The 15,854-nt window shown below is 46.0% G+C and overlaps 1 protein-coding gene across 2 annotated transcripts in view; it reads left to right on the top strand.

Moving 5' to 3' along the window:
• The window catches only part of LOC140718789 (transcriptional activator GLI3-like), a 426,621-nt gene that overhangs the window by 109,789 nt on the left and 300,978 nt on the right, over positions 1-15,854 (top strand). The window contains exon 2 of one of the 2 annotated variants that reach the window (XM_073033058.1): positions 10,444-10,516. The exons of the other annotated variant lie outside the window; for it this stretch is intronic. The gene's annotated coding sequence lies outside the window, so the exon portion shown is untranslated. The remainder of the gene's footprint in view (positions 1-10,443; positions 10,517-15,854) is intronic. 2 annotated transcript variants of the gene reach the window in all.

Here is a 15,854-nt window from a genome sequence, read left to right as displayed (position 1 = left end):
AGGGAATTAAATACAGCATCTCCAAGTTTGCGGATGACACGAAGCTGGGCGGCGGTGTTAGCTGTGAGGAGGATGCTAAGAGGATGCAGGGTGACTTGGATAGGTTAGGTGAGTGGACAAATTCATGGCAGATGCAATTTAATGTGGATAACTGTGAGGTTATCCACTTTGGTTGCAAGAACAGGAAAACAGATTATTATCTGAACGGTGGCCGATTAGGAAAAGGGGAGATGCAACGAGACCTGGATGTCATTGTACACCAGTCATTGAAGGTGGAAATGCAGGTACAGCAGGCGGTGAAAAAGGCAAATGGTATGTTGGCATTCATAGCAAAAGGATTTGAGTACAGGAGCAGAGAGGTTCTACTGCAGTTGTACAAGGCCTTGGTCTAATCTGAGGAAAGACATTCTTGCCATAGGGGGAGTACAGAGAAGGTTCACCAGATTGATTCCTGGGATGGCAGGACTTTCATATGAAGAAAAACTGGATCGACTAGGCTTATACTCACTGGAATTTAGAAGATTGAGGGGGGATCTTATTGAAACGTATAAAATTCTAAAGGGATTGGACAGGCTAGATGCAGGAAGATTGTTTCCGATGTTGGGCAAGTCCGGAATGAGGGCTCACAGCTTAAGGATAAAGGGGAAGCCTTTTAGGACTGAGATGAGGAAAAACTTCTTCACACAGAGAGTGGTGAATCTGTGGAATTCTCTGCCACAGGAAACAGTTGAGGCCAGCTCATTGGCTATATTTAAGAGGAAGTTAGATATGGCCGTTGTGGCAAAAGGGATCAGGGGGTATGGAGAGAAAGCAGGTACAGGGTTCTGAGTTGGATGATCAGCCATGATCATACTGAATGGCGGTGCAGGCTCGAAGGGCCGAATGGCCTACTCCTGCACCTATTTTCTATGTTTCTATAAGCAGTGGCCACCTTTCTAGTACTGGGTAGGGCCCAGGAATAGCCTGAATTCTTCATGATTCAACAAGGCGCTGGAAATATTTCTTAAGTGATTTTGGTCCATGTTGACATGACAGCATCAAGCAGTTGCTGCAGATTTGTTGCCTGCACGTTGTTGTGAACCTCCTGTTCCACCACATTCCAAAGGTCAAATAAATTTATTATTAAGTTACCGATATGTCACTGTATACATCCCCAAGATTTGTTTTCTTGCGGACATGCACAATAAACACAATAGAATCAATGTCAAACAGCACCCAACAGGATGCACAAACATCCAACGTGCAAAAGACAGCAAATTGTGCAAATATAAAAGACAAAAAATAATAATTCTTTTAATAAATAAAGATGAAGAGTCCTTGAAAGTAAGTCCATAGGTTGTGGGAACAGTTCAGTGATGGGGCGAGTGAAGTTCTCCCCGGATTCAAGAGCGATGGTTGATGGGTATAACTGTTCCTGAACCTGGTGATGAGGATCCTTCCTAATGATGGCAGCAGCAAGAAGAGAGCATGACTTTGGCGGTGGGGGTCCTTAATGATGGATGCGGCTTTTCTGCAACAACGCTTCATGTCGATGTGCTCAATGATGAGGAGGCTTTTATCCATGATGGACTGGGCCGTATCCACCATGTTTTGTAGGATTTTCCTTTTGAGGGCATTGGTGTTTGTATATGAGACCATGATGCAGCCAGTCAATATACTCTCCACCACACACCTATTGGTTTGAGATCAGGTGACTGTGGAGGCCGTTGGAGTATACTGATCTCATTGTCATGTTGGTGGAACCAGTTGGTGATGACGTGTGCTTTGTGAGATGGCACATAATCCAGCTGGCAAGGTGTAACACCTGCTTAGTGCGCCTCCCCACCCTGACCAGGGTCATGTGAAGCCATGGGAGCAGGTGGTGGATGGTCGTATGAGCAGCTGGTACATTTCAGAAGTCTTGGTTATACGGCCATTGACACCAGGTACACAATCTCTGAAGAGTATTGATAATGGCTGGGGTCACCTGTCTTGTAAAGACACTGTCCAGAAGAAGGCAATGGCAAACCACTTCTATGGAAAAAAAATGCCAAGAACAATCATGTTCAAGAGACCATGATCGCCTACATCATACAACATGGCACATAATGATGAGACTGTGGCCATGAAGGGATTCACGTGGTCAGCCGCAATACTCAGGTTGACTGTGGCATTTAAACGATGCTCAGTTGGTACCAAGAGGCCTAATGTGTGCCAAGGAAACGTTCTCCACACCATTACACTACCACCAGCCTGAACTGTTTAATATGAGGCAGGTTGGATCCATGGATTCATGTTGTTTATGCAAAATTCTAACCTTAGCATCAAAAAAATTCCTCCTCATCCCTGTTCTAAAGGACGTCCTTCTATTCTGAGGCTCCGCCTTCTGATCCTCGACTCTCCCACCAAAGGAAACATCCTCCGCATCTTGCATCGATTTAACATTAATTTAAAAAAAGGTTTTTATTTTATTTTTAGAGGGCCTTTTAAAAACGTAAGACGTTCTAAACCATTGTATGGCCAATGAAATACTGCTTGATATATAGCCACTGTGGTAATGTAGGAAGCATAGCAGGCAATTTGTCTTTCTGAAGTCCATAAATGTCACTGCTAAATTGCCAAGATTTGTTTCATCTGCAAAGTTTATAATGTAGTTCTTTGTATCTGGGTTTAGGATATTCATAAAAATACTTGGAATTTGTGTTTCCAAAATTGGTATCATTAGTGTCCCTGCTTTCCTGAGACTATAATCTATACCAAAACTGTACATTTCAGATTTGCAAATAGAAAGAATGACCAAAATGTTGTACTGAGATTGCACAACATTCAATATTTATCTAAACCGAGACTGTCAAACCCTTGACTGCTTCTTCCTGGTGTCTGGCCAAGAAGAAGAGAGAGTTGAATTGAATTGAATTGACTTTATTACTTACATCCTTCACATACTGAGAAGTAAAAATCTTTACGTTACGTCTCTATCTAAATGTGCAATGTGCAATTTATAGTAATTTGAAATAAATAGTATGTACAAAGGATGGTCAATATAGCATAGAAATACAGTTGTGGGAGCATGAATTAATCAGTCTGATGGCCTGGTGGAAGAAGCTGTCCCGGAGTTGTTCCTGGCTTTTATGGTACCGTTTCCCAGATGGTAGCAGGTGGAACGGTTTGTGGTTGGGGTGATGGGGTCCGAAGAGGTCATGTTGAAGTCTTCTTACTTGATAGGGAAAGATAAAGTTTAAAAGGGAAATGGCTCTGGAATTATCCTGATTATGAGGTTGCTTGAATATACAAAGCCAGATTTTTAACATGAGATAAAATATTAATGCTTTGATTATATACTATCCTGAGATTCATTTTCTTGCAAAGAAGTGCAATAGAATTTTAGAGGAAATTTACAAGGATGTTGCTGGATCTAGAGGACCTGAGTTATAAGGAAAGATTAAATAGGTTAGACTTTAATTGCTTAGAACATTGAAGATTGAGGGGAGATTTGATAGAGGTTTACAAGATTATGAGGGGTAGAAATAGGGTGAACTCAAGCAGGCTTTTTCCACTGAGGTTGGGTGGGACTGTAACTAGAGGTCATCGGTTAAGGGTGAAAGGTGAAAAATTTAAGGAGAACATGGGGGAAGCTTCATCACTCAGAGGGTTGTGAGAGTGTGGAATGAGCTGCCAGCACAAGTGGTGCATGTGAGCTTGATTTTAACGTTTAACAAAAGTTTGGATAGGTACATGGATGGTAGGGGTATGGAGAGGTATGGTCCCGGTGCATGTTGATGGAACTAGGCAGTTTAAATGGTTTGGCATGGATTAGATGGGCCAAAGATCCTGTTTCTGTGCTGTACTTTTCTATGACTCTATGACAGTAGTTAATGAAAACCTACACACAAAGTCTAACAAACAACCAATGTGCAAAAGAAGACAAACTGTGCAAATAATAAATGAAATAACACTGAGAACATGAGATGTGAGTCCGTGAAATTTAGTCCATTAGTTGTGATTCCATAGGGAATGAATTCAGAGTTGGCTAAGTGGTGTTATGCACACTCGTTCGGGACTTTGATGGTTGATGGTTTGGGAGTGTTCCTGAACCTTGTGGTGTGGGACCTGATGCACCATCAATAACTCTCGGAGACGGGAGGCGAACGATAGGCTTTTATTAGCAGCAAAAGTGACCACAACATCTCGGAGACTGAGGGAGGAGCAGTGCCTCCAATCACCTTTATACGGGGGTCTGTGAGAGGAGCCACAGGAGCAATCAGCAGAGGGGCGTGTCCAGACAGGTATACATAGTTTACCATATTCACCCCTCCCCCTTTGTTTTAAAAGAGAGTCCCCACGGGGCGAAGTTTCTTACAAGTATATTTACAGGTTAAGTCTATCAGGTGGTCGAGTCTGTCGCTGCGATCTACGTAGCACCGGTGGTGATTGCACCGGAGACGGTGGTTGTGCTGGCTCCGGCCTGACTTGAGGTGTCAGCCCGTTAGGCGTCAGTAATCCCTCATGCGTGTGCGTGGCGCCCGGTATGGGAGTGTCGTGAGGAGTCTGTGTAGGGCTTGGTGTGCGCGGTGTCCCGTGGGTATATACATCGGTGGGTACGGGGTTCATAGTCACCGTGGAGTGTTCGGGGTAGGGGTCTGGTGCTTCTGCGGGCGCCAGGTCGCGGACGGAGACCGTGTCCTCCCGCCCATCAGGTAAGACCACGTAGGCATTCTGGGGGTTCGCATGAAGTAGGTGAACCCTCTCGACCATCGGGGAGTATTTATTGCTCCTCGCATGTTTCCGGAGCAGCTCTGGGCCTGGGGACGTCAGCCAAGCCGGTGGGGTGGTCCCAGTGGCAGACTTCCTGGAAAAGAAAAGAGTTGCTCATGAGGGGTGGCATTGGTAGACGTACATAACAGGGAGCGGATGGAGTGGAGCGCCTCGGGGAGGACCTCCTGCCAGCGAGAGACCGGCAATCCCTTTGACCTAAGGGCTAAGAGTGTGGCCTTCCACACAGTGGCATTCTCCCTCTCCACCTGTCCATTCCCCCGGGGATTATAGCTCGTGGTCCTACTAGTAGCAATACCCCTAGCCAGCAGGTACTGGCGCAGCTCGTCACTCATAAACGAGGACTCTCTATCACTGTGGATATAGCAGGGATATCTGAACAGTGAAGAGCTGGCGCAGGGCTTTTATGACGGACGTGGCAGTGGTATCGGGGCAGGGGATGGCAAAGGGGAACCACGAGTACTTGTCGATTATGTTGAGAAAGTAGACATTGCGGTCGATGGAGGGAAGGGGGCCCTTAAAGTCGACACTCAGTTGCTCAAAGGGGCGGGTGGTCTTGATAAGTTGTGCCTGTTCAGGACAGTAGAAGTGCGGTTTGCACTCAGCACAGACTTGGCAGTCCCTGGTCATCGTCCTGATTTCCTCAAGGGAGTAAGGCAGGTTCCGGGCTTTCACAAAATGGTAAAATCGGGTGACCCCCGGGTGGCAAAGATCTGCATGGAGGGCGTTTAGCTGGTCGAGCTGTGCGCTGGCACACGCTCCCCGGGATAGGGCATCAGGGGGCTCATTGAGCCTTCCAGGCCGGTACAGGATATCATAGTTGTAGGTGGAGAGTTCGATTCTCCACCTCAAAATTTTATCATTTTTGATTTTGCCCCACTGTTGGTTGCAGAACATGAACGCAACTGAGCGCTGGTCGTTCAGCAAGGTGAACCTTTTGCCGGCGAGATAGTGCCTCCAGTGCCTAATAGCTTCCACTATGGCCTGGGCTTCTTTCTCCACCGCGGAGTGCCGAATTTCAGGGCCCTGAAGGGTACGAGAGAAGAATGCTACTGGCCTGCCTGCCTGATTGAGGGTAGCAGCCAGCGCGAAGTCGGAGGCGTCACTCTCTACTTGGAAGGGAATGTTCTCGTCCACCGCATGCATTGTTGCTTTGGCAATGTCCCCTTTAATGCGGCTGAAGGCCGCGCAGGCCTCGGCAGAGAGGGGAAATGTGGTGGACTTGACCGGGTTGGGCCTTGTCTGCGTAGTGAGGGACCCATTGGGTGTAATAGGAAAAGAAGCCCAGGCACTGTTTGAGGGCTCTGAGGGTGGTGGGAAGAGGGAGTTCCAACAGGGGATGCATACGGTCGGGGTCAGGGCCAATGACAAAGTCCCACAAAACTGAGGATTTCTGACAGTGATTGGTGAGAGGGGCCCGTCATACTCCATTGTCACACTTTTCAGGTGGCTGTGGAAGTCGAGCCCCAATAGCACAGGCGGGCACAGTTGAGGCATGACCAGTAACGCAAAGTCCCAATATTCTGTGCCCTGCACCACCAATGTTGCTACACAACCCCCCCGGATGTCTGTGGAATGCGATCTAGAAGCCATGGCGACCCTCTGGCTTACCGGCTGTGTCACGAGTCTGCAGTGTTGCACCGTGTCCGGGTGAATAAAACTCTCAGTGCTGCCCGTGTCAAACAGGCAGCTAGTCCTGTGCCCCTCCACCAGGATGTCCATCATTGACCTTGCAAGCTGGTGTGTGGCGCTTTGGTTGAGGGTCACGAAGGCCAGAGTTGAACCGCCATCTTGGTGCCCAGTAAGCACCCGTGGGTTGGAGGCGGGGCGAGGTGGTGCCGACAAAGATGGCCGCCCCCATGCCTCACACGAGGTGGGCAGGCAAGATGGTGACCCACATGCCTCGCACGCGGCGCTGCTCGACCTCACTTGTGGTTTAGACTTATAGGCCTTGGCGAAGTGGCCCTTCTTTCTGCAGCTGGAGCAGGTCGCTTCTCGGGCCGGGCAGCGTTTTCGGGGGTGCCTTTCGAGTCCGCAGAAGTAACACTACGTGGACTTGCGACTGGCAGCAGCCGTAGTTGATAGGCCGGGTTGCGGGGACTTCATGGACTCACAACTGGCAGCAGCCGAGGTCGATTCGCCGGCGGGTTGCAGGGTCTGCGGCGTCCATGGGGCCGGCGGGAGATTGCGTGCCTGGACAGCATCAGCATCATGCAGAGCAGCCTCCAGCATGTTGGCCAGCTCGATCGCCGAATGTAAGGTAAGATCGGCGTGTTCCAGCAGCCGCTGGCGCACGTACACTGACCCGATCCCCGTAATGAAGGCGTCTCTTACCAGGAGCTCCGCATGCTGTTCCGCCGTCAGTCCCCTGCAGTCGCAGGCCCACACGAGTGTCTGTAGGGCCCGGACAAACTACCCGCTCGACTCGCCGGTCTGTTGCCGCCGTGCCGCTAAGCGATGTCTTGTGTAGACAGTGTTCACCGGCTGCAGGTATTGTCTTTTGAGGGCGTCCAGTGCCCCTTGGTAGGTTGGCATGTCCTGGATCAGGGAGTAGACCCGCGGACTGACCCTGGAGAGGAGAATTTTGTGCATCGTTGCAGGCTCGGTCACACGAATCTCTTCCAGGTACGATTGGAAGTATGCAAGCCAGAGTTCAAAAGCGATGCTGGCTTCCGGAGATTGAGGGTCAATATCCAATCTTTCGGGTCGTAAAATAATCTCCATGTTTTAAAATGCTGCTAATAAAATTGATGCACCATCAATAACTATCGGAGATTGGAGGCGAATGATAGGCTTTTATTAGCAGCAAAAGTGACCACAACATCTCGGAGACTGAGGGAGGAGCAGTGCCTCCAATCGCCTTTATACAGGGGTCTGTGAGAGGAGCCACAGGAGCAGTCAGCAAAGGGGCGTGTCCAGACAGGTATACATAGTTTACCACAGGACCTAAGGCTTCTGTACTTCTCCCTGATGGCAGCTGAGTGAAGAGGGCCTGGATGGTGGAGGTTACAATTGATTACTTTTGAGAAGTCAAATTATGGATAGCAAAACTCATATTTGGGAAACAACTCCAATGCAAAAAGACATGAGCAAACGATGCCGGGTTTATCACATGGTGCGGGAGTGTGGCGACTCTTTATAACCCGCTTTCTGCTGAGCCACTCATTACTTCTATTATAAGACCATAAGACATAGGAGCAGAATTAGGACACTTGGCTCATTGAGTCTGCTCTGCCATTCCATCATTCCTCTCAACCTCTATCTTCTATTTTCTTATCTTCTCCCCGTAACCTTTGTTGCCCCAACTAACTGACCCTGAGGCCGTGGGCCTGCTTTGGCTGCTCTGGGCTTCGTGTCTCTGGACTCACTTTCATTCTAAATGCTACTTGCTTACTTTTATTGTTTGCATGATATGTTTTTTTTAATCTCTCTCTGCACATTGGGTGTTTTTTGGGTTTAATTTAATGGGTTCTTTTGGGTTTCTTTGTTTTGTGGCTGCCTGTAAAGAGACGAATCCCAAGGTTGTATAATGCATACATTCTTTGATTATAAATGCACTTTGACTTTTGAACCAAGAACCTATCAACCTCCACTTTAAATATACTCAATGACTAAATCTGCACAGATGTCCATGGGAGCAAATTCCACAGATTTACCACTTCAAGCTAAAGAAATTATTCCTCATCTCTGTTCTAAATGGACTTCCCTCTATTCTGAATTTGCCCTCTGGTGCTAGACTCTGCCACAATAGGAAACTTCCTCTCCAATCCTCTCTATCTAGGCCTTTCAATATTTGGTAGGTTTCAATGAGATCTCCCAGCATTCAAGAGCCAGAAGGGCCTGTTAATGTGCTTAATCCCTGTATAAACATAAAGATTGCCAAGGAAACTGAAATACTTGTCCTGCATAATCTCTAAAAACACAAAATGCTGGCAGAACTCAGCAGGCCAGACAGCATCTATGGGAGGAGGTAGCAGCATCTGCAGATTCACTTGTGTGGTCACTGCCTCCTCCCATAGATGCTGTCTGGCCTGCTGAGTTCTGCCAGCATTTTGTGTTTTTATTTATTTCCAGCATCTGCAGATTCACTCGTGTGCCTGCATAATCTCTGTCCTTTTGTGATACCCCTTGTGTGTTTATGATCTTTACCATCCTTGTTCATTAATCAGGGTTGTTGAAATTTTAAAGGAGGTTACTGAGGAGTGCCTTATTTTTATTGTATCATACTTTTGGGGGTTAAAAATGTTATGTGGTGAGCTGGGATAAAGAAGGAACTTAATCCAAGTTAATTGCAGTATTGCCATTTCATTGAAAGCACCAAATCCACTAACAGAAAATAATAATCATTATCAGTTTCAAAGTTCAAAGCATTTATTATCAGAGTACATACATGTCACCACACACAACCCTGAGAGTCTTTTTCCTGCGGGCATACTCGGCAAATCTGTAGGATAGTAACTATAAACAGGATCAATGAAAGAACAAGAGCATAGAAGACAACACACTGTGCAAATGCAAAATAAATAAATAAATAGCAATAAATAACGAGCACATGAAATAACAAGATAAAGAGTCCCTAAACTGAGATAATTGGTTATGGGAACACTCAATGTATGAGCCTGATCGTTGAGGGCAGTAACTGTTATTGAACCTGTTGCTGTGAGTCCTGAGGCTCCTGTACCTTCTGCTGTCAGAAAAGAGCATGGTGAGGACCTTTGACGATGGACGCTGCTTTCCTGTGACAGTGTTTCAAGTGGATGTGCTCAGTGATCGGGAGGGCTTTACCTGTGATGTACTGAGCTGAATCCACTACCTTCTGTAGATTTTCCACTTAAAAGCATTGGTGTTCCCATACCAGGCCATGATGCAGCCAGTCAATACACTTTCAGTCCACATCTATAGAAGTCTATCAAAGTTTTCAATGTCTTGCCTAGTCTCCGCAGCCTCCTCAGGAAGTAGAGGTAGAGTCTTGCAGGCAAACCCTCCTTGAAGTTCACTCAGTCAGCTCCAAGAGTGTTAAGAAGATTTGGTTTGTCAAAATACACTTTTGTGAATGAAACATGTGAGAGCTGTTTTATGTGCTTAACAAAAGCTGCGGCCCTTTACTTCCATTGCAAACAAACTGAAAGTAGTCGTCTTTCACTGATGTCATTACGTGAAACACCGTCTCTTACAGTAAACACAATAACTCAATAGGAATGTTTCTATTCTGAACAATATATGCCATCTGTCATCTATTGCGTTACCCTACACAGGCCATCCCCACCCCCCAGAACTCACCAAAATTGGCATTGTGAGTCTGTCTGGAGCTCGTACAAGCCGCCCGGCTCAGATTCTGTGTGTCTTGGGTGGAGTAACAGCAGATGCCTCTGGCTTGTCCAGAAGGGTGCTGACACACACGTGGTCATGTCGTGATCGAGGCGGTGTGCTAGAGGAACCATCCAGATGTTGGTGAGCTGTTTAATGCGATCTACAGAAATACATTCAGGTTTATCCTTCCTATCTACAATAATTGTCCTTTTGCCCCATTCCACAATGTGGAACAGGCCATCGTAAGGGGGTTTAAGGGGTTGTCGATGTGCATCATGGTGCACAAGAAGTGCATCAGATGGGCCACGGTTGCTGTGAGATGTCAATGAAAGCAGCAAGAGTAGAGAGAAAGCAAACTTACTTGTTTACTTTTACTTGCAGACACTTTACAGGTTAAACCTACGTAGCAGAAACGAAATCCTTATGAGTGTTCTGGTAGCAAATTCCTAAAGGGGTAAGAAAATGCATTCTCTTAATTTTAAAATGCTGAGTCATCGCTATTCCTTGAACTGTTAAAGAGACCTTTATTTGGGAATGGTATTGTTTCAGTGATTATCCAGTAACGTACGTGCAGGGGCAGAATACCATGCTGAAGTTAAACAAACTTGCCCAGAAGTTGATTGTCTATTAACCCCTTCAGTGCTGCAATAGGAGAAAGTCTGAAGATGCTGAAGATCCATCGCAACACACACAAAATGCTGCAGGAACTCAGCAGGTCAGGCAGCAATAATGGAAAAGAATAAACAGTCGACATTTTGGGCTGAGACCTTCCCACGGGACTGAAGTGGAAGGGAAAAGATGCCAGAATAAAAAGGTGGGGTGGGGTGGGAGGGGGAGAAGACTAGTTAGAAGGTGAAAGGTGAAGCCAGTTGGAGAGGAAGGACCTATCAAGTGTGACAGTGGGAAAGTGTGTATGGAACCGGAGGAAATAGCAGAGGTACTTATTGAATACTTTACTTCAGTATTCACTACGGAAAAGGATCTTGGTGATTGCAGGGATAACTTGCAGTGGACTGAAATGCTTGAGCATGTAGATATTAAGAAAGAGGATGTGCTGGAGCTTTTGGTAAGCATCAAGTTGGATAAGTCACCGGGACCGGACGGGATGTACCCCAGGCTACTGTGGGAAGTGAGGGAAGAGATTGCTGAGCCTCTGGCAATGATCTTTGCATCATCAGTGACGACGGGAGAGGTTCTGGAGGATTGGAGGGTTGCAGATGTGGTTTCCATATTCAAGAAAGGGAATAGGGATAGCCCAGGAAATTATAGGCCAGTTAGTCTTACTTCAGTGGTTGGTAAGTTGATGGAGAAGATCCTGAGAGGCAGGATCTATGAACGTTTGGAGAGAGGCATAATATGATTAGGAATAGTCAGCATGGCTTTGTCAATGGCAGGTTGTGCCTTACCAGCCTGATTGAATTTTTTGAGGATGTGACTGAGCACATTGATGAAGGTAGAGCTGTAGATGTAGAGTATATGGATTTCAGCAAGGCATTTGATAAGGTACCCCATGCAAGGCTTATTGAGAAAGTAAGGAGGCATGGGGTACCAAGGGGATATTGCTTTGTGGGTCCAGAACTGGCTTGCCCACAGAAGGCAAAGAGTAGTTGTGGACGGGTCATATTCTGCATGGAGGCCAGTGACCAGTGGTGTGTCTCAGGGATCTGTTCTGGGAACCCTACTCTTTGTGACTTTTATAAATGACCTGAATGAGGAAGTGGAGGGATGGGTTAGTAAATTTGCTGATGACATGAAGGTTGGAGGTGTTGTGGATAGTGTAGAGGGCTGTCAGATGTTACAGTGGGGATAGGATGCAAAACTGGGCTGAGAAGTGGCAGATGGAGTTCAACCCAGATAAGTGTGAGGTACTTCATTTTGGTAGGTTAAGTATGATGGCAGAATATAGTATTAATGTTAAGACTCTTGGCAGTGTGGAGGATCAGAGGGATCTTGGGTTCCGAGTCCATAGGACACTCAAAGCTGCTACACAGGTTGACTCTATGGTTAAGAAGGCATACAGTGCATTGGCCTTCATCAATTGTGGGATTGAGTTTAAGAGCTGAGAGGTAATGTTACAGCTATATAGGACCCTGGTCAGACCCCACTTGGAGCAGTGTGCTCAACTCTGGTCGCCTCACTACAGGAAGGATGTGGAAACCATAGAAAGGGTGCAGAGGAGATTTACAAGGATGTTGCCTGGATTGGGGAGCATGCCTTATAAGAATAGGTTGAGTGAACTCAGCCTTTTCTCCTTGGAGCAACGGAGGATGAGAGGTGACCTGATAGAGGTGTACAAGATAATGAGAGGCATTGATTGTGTGGACAGTCAGAGGCTTTTCCCCAGGGCTGAAATGGCTAGCACGAGAGGGCTTAGTTTTAAGGTGCTTGGAAGTAGGTACAGAGGAGATGTCAGGGATAAGGTTTTTACGCAAAGGGTGGTGAGTGGGTGGAATGGGCTGCCGGCGGCCGTGGTGGGGATGGAAACAATAGGGTCTTTTAAGAGACTCCTGGATGGCTACATGGGGTTAGAAAATTAGAGGGCTATGGGTAAAGCCTAGGTAGTTCTAAGGTAGGGACATGTTTGACACAGCTTTGTGGGCCGAAGGGCCTGTATTGTGCTGTAGGTTTTCTGTGTTTCTATGTATATGATCTTATTGCCGAACAGATAATGTAGTAACCCAAACAAAATGAAGTCAGTATTATGCATAAGCTTTCTGAACATTGTCTAAGTACCCCATGCTGTTAAATTCCTAGGTGTTACTATTTAAGAAAACCTGCCACGACCCAGCACATAAGTGCAATTATGAAGAAAGCATGTCAGCAGTTCTATTTCCTTAGGAGTTTATGAAGATTTGGCACGGCATATAAAACCGTGACGAAATTCTATAGATGTGCGGTGGAGAATATATTGACTGGCTGCATCACAGGCCAGTATGGAAACACCAATAAATACCCTTGAATAGAAAATCCTACAAAAAGCGATGGATTCGGCCCACTCCATGATGGGTAAAGCACTCTTAAGTCCTAACCATTGAGCAAATCTACAAGAAAGCAACATCCATCAGGGGAGATCCCCACCACCCAGCTCATGCTCTCTTCTGACTGCTGCCATCAGGTGAAAGGTACAGGCCCCTCAGATTCGTGCTACCTAGTTCAGCAACAGTTATTCCCTGGATCCATCAGGCTCCTGAACAAAAGAGGATAACTTCACTCAACTTCACGCCCCCATCATTGAAATGTTCCCCCTACCAAAGGACTCACTTTTAAGGACTCCTCATCTCCTGTTCTCATTATTTATTGCTATTTATTTATATTTGCATTTGCACAGTTTGTTGTCTTCTGCAGTCTGGTTGATCTTTCATTGATCCTGTTACAGTTACTGTCCTATAGGCTTGTTGAGTATGCCCACAAGAAAATGAATCTCAGGGTTGTTTATGGTGACATAAATGTACTCTGATAATAAAATTTACCTTGAATTTTGAACTTTAAATTTACTTTGAACTTTAAATTTACTTCCATCATCCTCCGGTTTCTTCTGGTAACTGCACTGAGCAGTTTAGAAAAGTCTTCAGAACTTCAAGAATTAGTAATTACAGCTAACACACCAACAGCTGGGCTTTTCATTTAGAGATACAGGCCCTTCCGACCCAATGAGCTCCACCCAGCATCCCATCAATTTAAAAGTACCCACATCATGGGATAATTTACAATGCCCAGTTAATCTACTAACCGGTAGGTCTTTGGATTGTGGGAGGAAACCAGAGCACCCTGAGGAAACCCAGATGGTTCATGGGGAGAACGTACAAATTCTTTACCGACAGCGGCGGGAATTGAACTTCAAACTCTGGAAGTCCCAGAGCTGTAATAGCGTTATACTAACCGCTGTGCTAGTGTGACTGTTTTCTTTCCCTTCATTGTCTGTGACTGTGGAAGTGTGCCCAAGTACTTTTTTTATTCCCTTTTCTCTCCTGAGTGCGTCCATATGCTTTTTTAAACATGAATGATGTAACGTCTTATGATTTGGCTTTGCATGTTAACTTGATTCTCGGCACTTCAGTGGTGACTTCTTATATCCTGCCAGTTTACTGGGGTGGCTTTACTGGAATATAATCTGGTGATCATAGATGTAGGTTATAGTTATACCAAGCTAAGGCCACAGGGTTAGAATTTGGCTGAGCTTCAAACAAGGGGTAATTTTATACAGATGGATCTGAGAATATTTTAACGTCCATGATTGAGGAAAAACTCAGCAGTCACAAAGTAACATTTGGAGTTAGAAATGAAAATTTTGAAGCCTACGACACAGACCTGAGAGGAATTCTGTTTCAAATTTGAAGGCAGAAAGCAGGGTTAATGGCATAACTCTTGCCAGTGTGGAGGATCAGTGCGATCTTGGGGTCCATGCCAATAGGTCCCTCAAAGTTGCCACGCAAATTGATAGCGTTGTTGAGCAGTGTGGCGTGTTAGCCTTCATTAGTCAGGGGACTGAGTTCAAGAGCCACACGATAATGTTGCAGTTCCTGGTTAGAACACACATGGAATAATGTGTTAAGTTCTGGTCGTCTCATTTTAGGAAATTGTGTAAGTGTTAGAGAGGGTGCAGAGGAGATTTACCAGGATGCCGCCTGGACTAGAGACCGTTTCTTTCATGGGTTCGGTGAGTTAGGGATTTTCTCTTAGGAGCAAAAGAGGATAAGAGAAGACTTAATAGAGGTGTACAAGATGATAAGAAGTATAGATGGAGTGGATAATCAGAGACTGTCTGCTATAGGGCAGGGGAAGGGCTGCTGCACAGGACCGAAACAAACTGCAGAGGGTTGTAAAATTAGTTGGCTCCATCTTGGGTACTAGCCTACAAAGTATCCAGGACATATTCAAGGAGCAGTGTCTCAGAAAGGCAGTGTCCATTATTAAGGACCTCCAGCACCCAGGGCATGCCCTTTTCTCACTGTTACCAGCTGGTAGGAGGTACAGAAGCCTGAAGGCACACACTCAGCGATTCAGGAACAGCTTCTTCCCCTGTGCAGTCCATTTCCTAAATGGACATTGGGAATCCATGAACATTACCTCACTTTTTAAATATATATTATTTCTGCTTTTGCATCATTTTTAATCTATTCAGTATACATATACTGTAATTGATTGGTTTTCTTCTTCTACATCATGTACCGCAAGGTACCGCTGCTGCTAAGTTAACAAATTTCATGACAAATGTTGGTGATAATAAACCTAATCCTGATTCTGACTTTTTCCCAGGGCAGAAATGGCTAATACAAGGGGGCATAATTTTAAGGTGTTTGCAGGAAAATATAGGAGAGGTGTCCTCTGACATCTGGTTTAAGATGGTGCTGCTGAAGGTGGGCGACAACTTACTGGTGGTTCTCAAAACAAGAAATACAAATAAATATTTGATTAATGACACTCTTTCTGTAAAAATTGTGGTAAACAATCACCGCAAACGATGGAGAGGTGAGCAACAGCGAGGCTGGCTTGAGCTTCGAGGCAAGTGGGTGTGAGCGAGGTCAAGACATGTTCGAGGAGAAGTAGTCAGAGCGAGGTTGGGGCACGCTCGAGGTGGAGTTGGGACATGCAAAGTGGAGAAAAGTCAGAGTGGAGGAGTTTTGGAACCCATCCACCTAAACCCAGAGTGAGGTTTGATCAATCCTAAGTGCTGGGCTGATTTTGAAAGGTTGGGTACGGGCCAGAGCATGGCACAGGGTCCAGACACGGAACTTATTGATCCGACAGGGACCGGGTCTTAGGTCGAGGAATGACCCGACGTTTGGGCAATT

Source organism: Hemitrygon akajei, chromosome 1 (genome assembly GCF_048418815.1).
Source record: "Hemitrygon akajei chromosome 1, sHemAka1.3, whole genome shotgun sequence".
NCBI classification, from domain to species: domain Eukaryota; kingdom Metazoa; phylum Chordata; class Chondrichthyes; order Myliobatiformes; family Dasyatidae; genus Hemitrygon; species Hemitrygon akajei.
This window is presented reverse-complemented; position numbering and strand designations above follow the sequence as displayed.